Raw genomic sequence first — 11,499 nt, forward strand, 5'->3', positions numbered from 1 at the left:
CGTCTGATTCTAACCGTTGTGGGGACGAGTCTTTTACTCGAAGGATTATCTGAGCCTCGTCACATGTGATGGTATTCAGGTGGTGGCTAATTTGAATTACGAGGAGGCCTTTAATAGCTGAGGAATGTTTGGGTGGAGTTAGAGGTTCCCTAGGGCAAGCCTAGGATGAGAGTAGCAAAGATTAGCAGTAGAGAAAATGGACTTGGTGGAATTGAGGTAACTTTTGAGGAAAGTACGGATAGATGTGGAAGGTAGTATTGGCCCGTGCTACTGAAAGCAGAGGATCCGTACTCAATTCAAGAGGGGACGAGGCAAAACCAATGAACTAGTAGAGGGTGTGAGAGGTCCCTCAGCAGTGGTGTGTATTGATTAGTAATGTGTTCTGTTTTCAGCATGGTGACATTGCGCAAGATGTCAATTGGCAGTTCAGGCGCCGGGGAGGGATCTGGATCAGGTTCTAGAGTCGGGCAACTTGATGATCAGATGATGGATTCATTTCCGCAGAGATTATGCGCAACATCATTGATTAGACTCCAGTGATTTTTGGTTCGGTTAGAGAGGCCATCGTGGGGCTCATGGACAGTCATCTTCAGGCCTTTAGGGCCGGGATAGTTTCAGGACAGTTTGAGGCTCATCTAGAGCCCGATTCTCATGAAGTTCGGGGATCCATCAGAGAGGGGGATTCCATTTCTGGCTTTTGCTATCAGGGGTCAGGGGTGAGTGGGGCACCCTGTCTCCATGAGAGACCCTTGCGTGATTGGGTAGTTAATGAGGTTTCGCTAGACATTCGCGAGGAGTTACCCAACATCATTGGACGGGTCACTGGTAGGTTGACCGCGAAGCTTCGAGATCGGACAACGGTTGTTTAAACGATGGATGGGGTCGATGAGGTAACGCATGAGCGAGAGTCGGGCAGGGAGTCGGAAAGGAAGAGGAAAATGGATGAGACTCAGGTAGCCACAGGTTCGGGCAAGAGGCCCAAGGGGTCGGATTCGAGATCGAGGGACTATCAGAGCCGCAGTTAACGCGGGAAGTGTGGTAGGACGCACGAGGGTGCGTAGCGTTGGAGTTGCTCAAATTCCAAAGAGATGACCCATAAACACAAATGGGATAATATACCAAGCTCTAGTTCAATCTAATGAATAAGATGGCAAGATTAAGACTTTATACCTCCAGAAGCTCCTCAAGGTAAACTAGATGCAGTATCTTGAACCCCAATGCCACCCTAAGCTTGCTTACCAACTTCTTATTCTTGAATAAGCTCTAAAATAGCCACCAACACACTTCTATGCTCCAAAATCATACTTACAAAGGGAAATTGAGGTAAAGGGACGAAATGAGACTCTAGAGGCTGATTAGGGTTTAGTCAACTAGGCTTAAGGATGCTTAAATAGGTGTCAAGTCCGAGAATTAGTGTTTTGCCTTTCTGTCGCGCACGCCTCACATACCTCTTGGAACTCCCAGTGTACATGGCCACCCTCCGCGATCATTCATCCTTAGTACGCTAAGCGTACTCCTAGAGTAAGCCCCGCGTACTAAGGGACCATTATGCTATATATTTTCATTTCAAGGGTTCAAAGGGGAATTACCTGATTTGGAGTGTTACAATGTTTGGGTGGCAGAAAATAGTATTGAAATAATATAAAATGACAAAATTGTCCTTTTTTTGCTTATTTTTACTTTATTTTATAACATATATGTAAAAATATATTATATAAATTATAAAAACAATAAATAATGGTGATCGTGGGAGTGATGTTGACAGTGACAATAGTGGTGTTGATGGCGACATAGGTGATGTGGGGTAGTTGCAGAGGTGATGACGATGGTGGCAGTAGTAATTGTGATGGTGGCAGCAATGAGTAGTGGCAGAGGTTGTGCGTGATGTAGTAGTAGAGGTAGCAACGGTGGTAGTAACGGTGGTGGTGATGAGGGTGGTGGCAGAGGTGTTGGTGATGGCAGTGGTAGTGGTGGTGGTGGTGGCGGTGGCGGTGGCGGAGGTGATTACGGTGGTGGTGGCAGTGATAGTATTGTCGTGGTGGTGGGTGGTGGTGGAGGGGAAGGTGATGTGGTGGTAAAAATGGTAAAGATGGTGAAGGTGGCAAGCGATGGCGACGATGGTGGTGGTGGTGGATGGTTGTGGCGGTAGTGGGTGGTGGCGGATGTGGTGGTAGCGGGTGGTGACGACGATGATGTGTGGTGGTGGTGATGAGTGGTGGTGGAGGTAATGGTGCTAGTGGGTGGAAGATGGTAGTAGCAGAGGTAGCGATGATGGTAATTGTGGGTGGCAGTGGAGGTGGTGGTGTGTAGCGGTGATGGTGGGTGGTGAATGGTGGTAGAGGTGGCGATGGTGGTGGCGACATATGAGTTTTATATGTAGTGTTAAAAGTAAAATGAGTAATATGTTAACATTCAACATTCTCACTTGAAGAGAATTTTAATTCCTTAACTTTTTGGATGAAATTTATTTTCCCTCGTTGGAAGGAAAATTTGACTCATTTAGGAATTCAATTCCTTTTGAAAGCTTGAACCAAATAAAGGAAAGTGATTGAATTATATTCCAATTCCTTTTAATTCCAATGGATTCCAGCGGATCATACGACACCTTAACATCTCACGGTTTGGTTTTATAATATTAGAGGGACCAAATATATATATATATATATATATATATATATATATATATATATATATATATATATATATATAGAGAGAGAGAGAGAGAGAGAGAGAGAGAGAGAGAGAGAGAGAGAGAGAGAGAGAGAGAGAGAGAGAGAGAGAGAGTTAGGTTCATGTGAGACGATCTAATTCTGTGAGACCGTGAGACACAATATATATATATATATATATATATATATATATATATATATATATATATATATATATATATATATATATATATATATATATATATATATATATATATATACACACACACGAAGACTTTTATTTGACAAATAAGATACTATATATGTGGTTGAACCATTTTTTGTAAATTAACCAATGAAAAGCAATAAAGATAACGATATCAAATTTAAGTGTCTTAGGACAATGATTATTTACTCTGTCATATTATAAGCCCACTTTTACTTATTGAGCAAGTCAGCCGAAAGACGAGAAGTTGATACGTGGAAAGTGTTTGTTTCTATTTTCTGCTTCTAGACGGGCTTCTACGTACTCGGAGATTTGGAAAATAGAAGAGATCATGTATTAGGTGTCAACGGTTTATGCTACCAAAAAAATGCCAAGTTCTAAACACGGGATTAAAGATTTTTAGTTGACTTAAATGTGATTTTCTTACTTTTTAGCATGCATACATTTATTTGACGGGTGTTGCTAATAAGACACATTTTAGATATTTTATTGATAGTTTTGTTAAAAATCAGCCAATAATTAACTGCTTAGAATCAGTTATTCCGGAAAACAATGTAATTTCAGTCAATAAAAATACTTACAAAATTAATTAGAGTGTCTATATTGCAATATATGGTATCTTTTTAGCGAGCCAACCCCTTATTTGACACAAACAAAATAGAAGTCTTAATTTATTATTATTAATAAAATCTCGTGTTGTTTTATTATGAGTTGAGAAGAGTCAACTTGGTCGTTAATCTTTTTTTTTTGGAACGACAAATGCATTAAAGGACTAGCAAGTTGCTCGCAAAAAGATTACAAAGTACAAGCATAGAAATGAGACATACACCAATCAAACCAACAAATATACTTAAACAAAGACTAGCAAATATACTTAAACAAAGACCTATGTTTGATATAATTGAAAGCGACTAATTGGATATCATCCGCAGTTCTAAATAGGGAACATCTCATGTTGTTGAACACCAAAGAGTTCCTCATCTTCCAAATGAACGACAAAACCATATATAATAAGGCCAAAAGAGTCTTTTTTTTTTTTTTTTTTTTTTTTTTTTTTTTTTTGTTCTTTACCAACAGTCGGGGATTCTAAACACCACAAGAACTCTTCCATGCAACTCGAAATCAGGGGGATCATAGATGATCATCGAGTCGGCGACAAAGGAGTCTAGAGAAAAGCAGCGAGAGGAAAGAGGGTTCGAGCTGCTGCAGACGAAGCCTATTCTGACTGACTCAAAAAATAGATGTGAAGAAGAAGCATGTTGAGGAGAAGACAGAAAGTTTAGAGACATGTAACATTCATAAAATTTTAAAGTTTTCCAAACTAACCAAAAATCATAATTTTTTACATAATAGTTTTCAAAACATGTTTATCATTAGAGTTTTTGCCAAAATCCCAAAACATAACATGACGAGGTGCAAGATCATGTCTTCGCCTTTCCGTAATCCTCTGAGGTACCTGAAACATAATCCAAAACTGTAAGGCCAAAGCTTGGTGAGTTTCCCCCAAAGTACCAATACAATACAAAACCAGAATAATACAATAAACAACATACATACAGAGCCTACAGTCTGAATGGAAACCCCCCTACCAGCATACAATCTATCTAGTAGGCTCACAGAACCTTCAACATGAATGGTACGCCACTTCGGGCCATCGGTCTATCTGGAACGTTCTCCAGGCCTTCGCCCTGACTGGTACGCCCCACTGGCCTTCAGTTTATCCGAGACTCCCCGAGTCTGTTGGCGTTCAACATAAAGTAGGTCCGCCTCAACCCAACCACTCATACCTGTGTCGACATATATATATATATATATATATATATATATACATGCATACATACATACATACATACATACATACATACATACATATATATATATATATATATATATATGTAACATATAATCATGCAATTAATTAGCCAATAACAAACAAACAAATCTTACATATCACTAAGCAAAACATCATCTTATCTACTAGGATATAGATCTAAAATATCACTATAATACTCAATCATGCAATAAATAGGATAACCATCCAAAAGGGGTCGGCCTTGGTGCCTTTAACCCAAAAATATAGTGAAGAACACTCACCTCACATTGACGAATCACACAGAAAACCTCCGGCTGCTGGCCCACTAAAATCTCAAACTATCATAACAAATAAACATCCAGTTAACAATTGAATTACAATCTTTGACTAATGACCCAAACTTAGGGTAAATGGCCACTTTACCCTATCCATAATTGGGCCAAGACCTAAGCCCAATTCTTGATCCAAAAGCCCAAAATTATACAAGCCCCATTATTAGCCCAATTTTCCAAATTAGCCCCAAACTCCTTATTGGGCCTTATCCTAAGGCCAACTCTTCACTTGGCCCAAAACACTCATATGCTCAAGCATTCAAGCCCAAAAGGTGGCCCAAAACTTGAAGCCCAAAGTCTGAAACCCAACAGAAGGCGTACATTGGGCATACTCATTCGGTACGTAGGGCGTACACCAAGCCTCGCATTGACCCACAACAGGGTGGCTGACCGAGTACGTGGGGCATGCTCCCACTTACGCGGGGTGTACCCTAGCAAAGTCCAAACTTCAATAAGTGCTTAATGGATTAAGCACTTAAGCCTAAACATTAGATCCATGGTCCAATTGTACGTTAGAGTCATAAAGTTTCCAACTTTATGACTTTAGATGTCTAGAAAGTCCTTAATATATGGTCTTAATCCATTAATACCTTCCATAAGAAGCATCGAGCCAAACTAGCTAAGGGGACCTCATTTTTATGGCTTAGTGAAACACCCGGAAATTTAAAATCTTAAATATGGAAATCAGTGTTCTAAAATTCGCGCCATGGCATGAGGCGTGACTTTGCCGTTACGAAAAGTCTCATAACGTTGCTGTTAGGCGTGGCTCGTGGCAAGGCGTGATATGGCGTGCCATGTTGCGTTATGGCGTGTTTTTTCGTTTGAGACACGGTTTTTTACTCTTTGTTATGTCTTTTCTAATCGGAGATACAAGTATTGTGGTTTTTGTTAACTTTTTGTTATTAGTTATTGATCTAACACTTCTAACAAGTAGTTATATTTAATATAAATTTATATTTATGTGGTAATATAATTTTAAATTATTAGAAAATCACCGCCTTACATCACGCCTTGAAAAACATCATGGCTCACCATGACTCGTTAAGCTTGAGGCTTAGCCTTGCCACCATCCCACGCCTCACGCCATTTAGATCCTTGATGGAAACAAAACCTTACTTCTAAAGACCAACTCGTCGAGTTTAAGGAATAAAATCGACGTGTTGGAAAGTTGGGATGCGTGTTTTGGATGACCAACTCGACGAGTTGGATAGGGTTTGGGAAACCCTAAATTCGGGACTTTGCACCCTATTTAAGCACCTTAATCCCCCCATGCTAGCATCATTTCCAGCATCCAAGTCCCAAACCCTAAATCCATAAACCCTAATGCATTTGTGAGCTTGTGAGCCATTCTTGAGTGAAGTTTTATATGTGTTGGAGCTAGTGAAGGAAGGAGAAGCTTGGGAATCAAGAAGAAGCTAGTAGATCCAAAGACTCCATTTCATTCTCATCATTTTCTAGTAAGCAAGTCTCAAACTTGATTAGTAACTTCTTAGATCTCCTTATTTTCTTTTTATTAGGTTTTTAGTCCAAGAAGCATGATCTTTGGGAAATGGACATCCCAAGTGAGTATACCTTCAGACCTAGAAACTAGAAGGGCTCTCATGTCATAAAGGTGCAAACTTTATGGCTATTGAAGCCCCATGCAAGCTTTAGTATGTCATTTTGGCCTTTTAAGCTCCAAAAGGCCATGCATGGAGAGAAAGGTGGAAACTTTACGTGTTCTTGTAGTGTCTAGGGTCCATATCCCAGTTCATGTGCCTTGGTTTAGGGTATTGATGGTGTTAGGATCAAGGTCTAGGTCTTAAAGAATTAGAGTTTGAGCTAAACCCATTTTGTAAGGCTATTAACGGGTATAGCTGGAAACTTTACCCTTAAAAAGACATTTTTAGAGTATATGTGAAGTATGAAGCTCAGATCTGAAGAATAATCCATTAATATGGCTTAACAAACTGAAGAACTCGACGAGTTCGGGATGGACTCGACGAGTTAGAATGATTTTTCTCGATGCTGTAAAGGACAGAACTCGACGAGTCTAGGAGGGACTCGACGAGTTGACTCGTTTGATCACGATTCTGCTAAACATGGAAACTCGGCGAGTTAGAGGGATGACTCAACGAGTTAAGTTAACTTGGGGTGTTGACTTTAACTTGACTGGACGTTGACTTTGACCTTCACCTTGACATTAACCAAGGTTGACCCATGAAGGAGTCTTGAGTATAGAATGGTATCTAAGGATTTGTTTCTAGATAGGGCGTGAGTAGAGCCGATTTCAAGAGCAGAGACGTTTTAGTTATTTCACTCGACATTAAGGTGAGTTTTCTCCTGTAGGAATGGGTTGAAGGCACCAATGTCGGCCTGTTTATGTATGTTAGTATGTTCGGACTAAAGTCTGATGCATGGAAAAGCCCGGTGAATGTTTGTATGCTTTCAGATTTTGGTTTGATGTCGGGCGGAGCCCGTGGAATGTTTATATGTATGTTTGAGAACTATGGTTCGATGTCGGGTGGTACCCGATAAAGTAATGCATGTTTAGTTATACTTGTTGTCTTTATGATACTTGTATGTGACTGGTAGGGAGGTGAGTGTGGTTGAGGACCCGTATCTCATCATTAGCTGAGTGTGGATGGGGTTTCATATCTCATCATTAGCAGAGTAGGGGTGGAGCCCATGATAGGTGAGGCCTTAGGACTAGAGCATATAGTACTGTGTATGATTCTTTACGTGTTAGCATGATTGTATGATATTGTTTTGTGTATAGAGGGTGAGGCTCAGAGAAAGGAGGGACCTAGAAGAAACTGATCTATATACTGAGTGGGGCTCAATGCCAGGCAGGGACTGATGTCAAGCGGGGACTGATGCCAGACTCTCTTCGATGTTGGGTGGGGGCCCAGTTTATGTGATTATGTGTATGGTATGTGGTAGTTTGGGGATACTCACTAAGCTTCGTGCTTACAGTTTTCAGTTTTTGTTTCAGGTACTTTCGGTAGCAAGGGGAAGAGCTCGGGATGACTGCAGTGCACACACTATTTATTTAGCCTGGGATATTTTTTAATCTGATATGTTTTGACAGATGTTTACGATATTTTGAGACACATGACTTATGATTTTTATGTGATGAATTGTTAACTATGATTTATTTAATAATTTAAAAAATGAAATTTTTGGACCGTATTTTTGGGATGTTTCAAGTTGGTATCAGAGCCTTGGTTTGAGGTAATCGGGCATGCTCTCGGTATATCTGAACTCAAGCTGAGGACTTGGTATGGAAATTTTCAAAAGAAAATCATTTTATAAAAAGAATCTTGGAAATTGAAAGGAATTTTGAAAAGAGAAAAGGGTGTGTTGCATGTAACATCGGGACTCCCATGTATATTATTACATGTTTAATTTTTTAGATTTATTGAGTGACTCGACGAGTTGTAAGTCCAACTCGTCGATTAGAGTCGTGTTTGGCCACATGGGATTAGTAACCTACTCGACGATTCAGAGAGTCGACTCGCCGAGTAGACACTGAATGATGAAACCCTAAATCCCCGGGTTTGGGGCCAATTAAGGGCACTTATAGCCTCATTTGCGGCTCATCAGCTGCCTACCTTCACTGAGAGAAACTCTAATTGGACTTTGAGCTAAGAGATAGAGTGTTGAGATAATATTGAGTGTTTTGGTGCATCTTTGGAAGAGAAGAGAGGAATTTCAAGAAAGGAACAAGAAGAGGTTGTTAGATCTGTTGTTGTTTCATCTAAGAGCTCCTGTGAAAGGTAAAAGTTCATATCTTTCTCATTTTGTTGGGTAAATCTCATATTATTGGAGTTTGGGGATTTTTCCATCCAACATTGGGACTTTGAGTGTATTGAGGTCATATAGAGATTTGGACTTCTAATCTGGACCTTGTGAGGTCCCTAGAATCCAAAGTTCCCTGCTTTATTCATCCATAATAGAGATTTTGACTGAAAAACCCTTGCTAGATCATCTTCTTAGCATTTTCAATCCCTAAGTGCCATGCATGGACGTAAAGCTCATGACTTTACGCGATAAACGAGCCTTGAGAGTGTAGATCTAGAGTTTGGGAAGGTTTTCTGCCTTGAAATCGTCTGAATGAGAAATGAGTTTGAATGGACTCGCCGAGTCGATGAGCCGAATCAACAAGTCAGTTAGGGTTTGTCCCGATGAGCTTGATCATGTGATAGCACAACGAGTTGGGGGTCAACTCGACAAGTTGAGCCTTGAGAGTGTAGATCTAGAGTTTAGGAAGGTTTTCAGGCATTCAGTCTATCTGGACCGCTCACTGGGACTTTGGCCTAACTACAATTGCCCGGCCCGGGCCTGCAGTCTACCCGGTCCGCCCTAGTTGTCTTGGCCTACTGCATACAGCAGGGCCTACCACATCCCTTTCCCCAAACCAAAAAACATGTGCTCATACATATAAACAAATATACATGAAGATCTAACAAATCACTAATCATGGCAAGCATCCTATACCCAGGATACTGATCTAACTGATCACTAAGATAGCAACCATCCTACAACCAGGATACTGATCTTACCGATCTCTAACATAGCAACCATCCTATAACCAGGATACTGATCTAACCAATATCTAACATAGCAACCATCCTATATCCAGGATACATATCATAAAGCATAATGTGTAATAAACCCGGATACAAATCCGAAAAGGGTCGGCATTGGTGCCTTCGACCCTGTTAGTATAGTGAGGAAAACTCACCTCACAAATGTCGTACTGAAGTGATAACCTCAAACTCTTGAATCATAGCCACAGACTCCATCACCTATAATTTCCATAAATTTTCAATTTACCAAAATACCCCCATAAGTCAACTATTCAACCCTTGGTCAAAGTCAAGGTCAATTGCCAAGGTCAACAGTCCATGTTGACCCAACTCATCTAGTGCAGCTCACTGACTCGTCGAGTCCTTCCAGAACTCGAGAATTCGTGAAAACCCCCAGTTGACCTGTCGAGTTTCCATGCAGCTCACCGAGTTCATGCTAGTCCAAATATGGGGAAAATCCAAGCTGACTCGTCGAGTCACCATGCTAACTCACCGAGTTCATGCAAAACCAGTAACAGGAAAACCCTCCCCAACTCGTGGAGTTGGATTATCCGACTTGTCGAGTTCATGCAGTCCATTCCATGTATAAGTGATTCTAAGCTACTCCAATGCTCCAAACAGTAGATCTAGCCTCCTTGGGCATGTTTGTCATGTAAAGTTGCAAACTTTACGTGCATGTAAGGATCGAATCATCAAAACCAAGGTACAAAAGAGGTTCTAAGGGATGAAAAGGGTATTAACTCACTAAAGGCTGAAGCTTTATGACCTTAGAGGCCAAGATCTGAAGTTGCAACTTCAGATCACCCCCAATACCCAAAATGACACATCAACATTGCTAAAATGGAACTAAGCTCAAACATAAATAGATCTTAGATAGAAAAAGGTCAAGGTAACAACTTGTTACCTCCAAAAAGTTGCTAGGATGAAGTAGGACTCGGATCCACAGTCTATTTTTCTTATTCCAAGCTTGAGTACTTCAAGATCTTCCTTACACAATCCACATCAAGGCTTAATATCACAAAATAAAGAGAGAAAACAACGATTTAGGGTTTTTGGACTCATAAGGGGCTGTATGAGGAGGCTAAGGGGGCAAATGATCCTTTAAATAGGGTGCAAAACCCCAAAAATTAGGGTTTCATCCCCCATATCCAACTCGTCAAGTCATATCCTCCGACTCGTCGAGTTAGTCACTTAAACACATGGCCAAAAATTGTTCCTACTCGACGAGTCAGGGCATACAACTCGTCGAGTAGATCTTTCAATGATGAAAATAAAGCTGTAAAGTTCATACCTGAGAGTTAGGGTGTTACAATTAGGGTTGAGGAGTGTGTGAGTTGGGAGTTTGGGAAACTTCCCAACGTTGGGTTCACGTCCTTTTAGTGTTTGATAGCTGGTGTTGGAGAATCAGATTTGGAATTCCCGTCAGGGCGCGAGTTCATTTAGGGTATTAGATTGCGTGAGTGCTCGACTTTAGACGTGTTCATATTGGTAATCAGCGGTAAGACCATGGTCAGCAGTTGAGTTAGCGTGGGAAGTGTTGTAAGACTGTGGGATAGCTGTAGCATTCTCCAGCAGCCAGATAGTGTAGAAGTGTTGTATGATTACGAGGCAGCCATAGCATTCTTCATGCAGGCAGATAGTGTGAGGAAGTGTTGTTAGACTACGGGAGAAGCCGTAGCATTTACAGGTTCGGTCAAATAATCTAGGTTTGGGTGGGTCACTTGGCAGGATCGTGGAAAAGGCCGCAATAGGATCGGAATCAGGAAAGGATAGGTTGTGGGAATTTGAGGTGGAGTTGGGCCTGTGTAGCCCTAGATAGGGGGGACCTGTGGGCAAGGAAGCTTCGTGATACGGTTTGGGTAGGACACGTAGGCGAGGCCCATGTGCTCATAATAGTACAGGTGGGACC

Source organism: Lactuca saligna, chromosome 5 (assembly GCF_052625555.1).
Source record: "Lactuca saligna cultivar CGN05327 chromosome 5, ASM5262555v1, whole genome shotgun sequence".
Classification (NCBI taxonomy): Eukaryota; Viridiplantae; Streptophyta; class Magnoliopsida; order Asterales; family Asteraceae; genus Lactuca; species Lactuca saligna.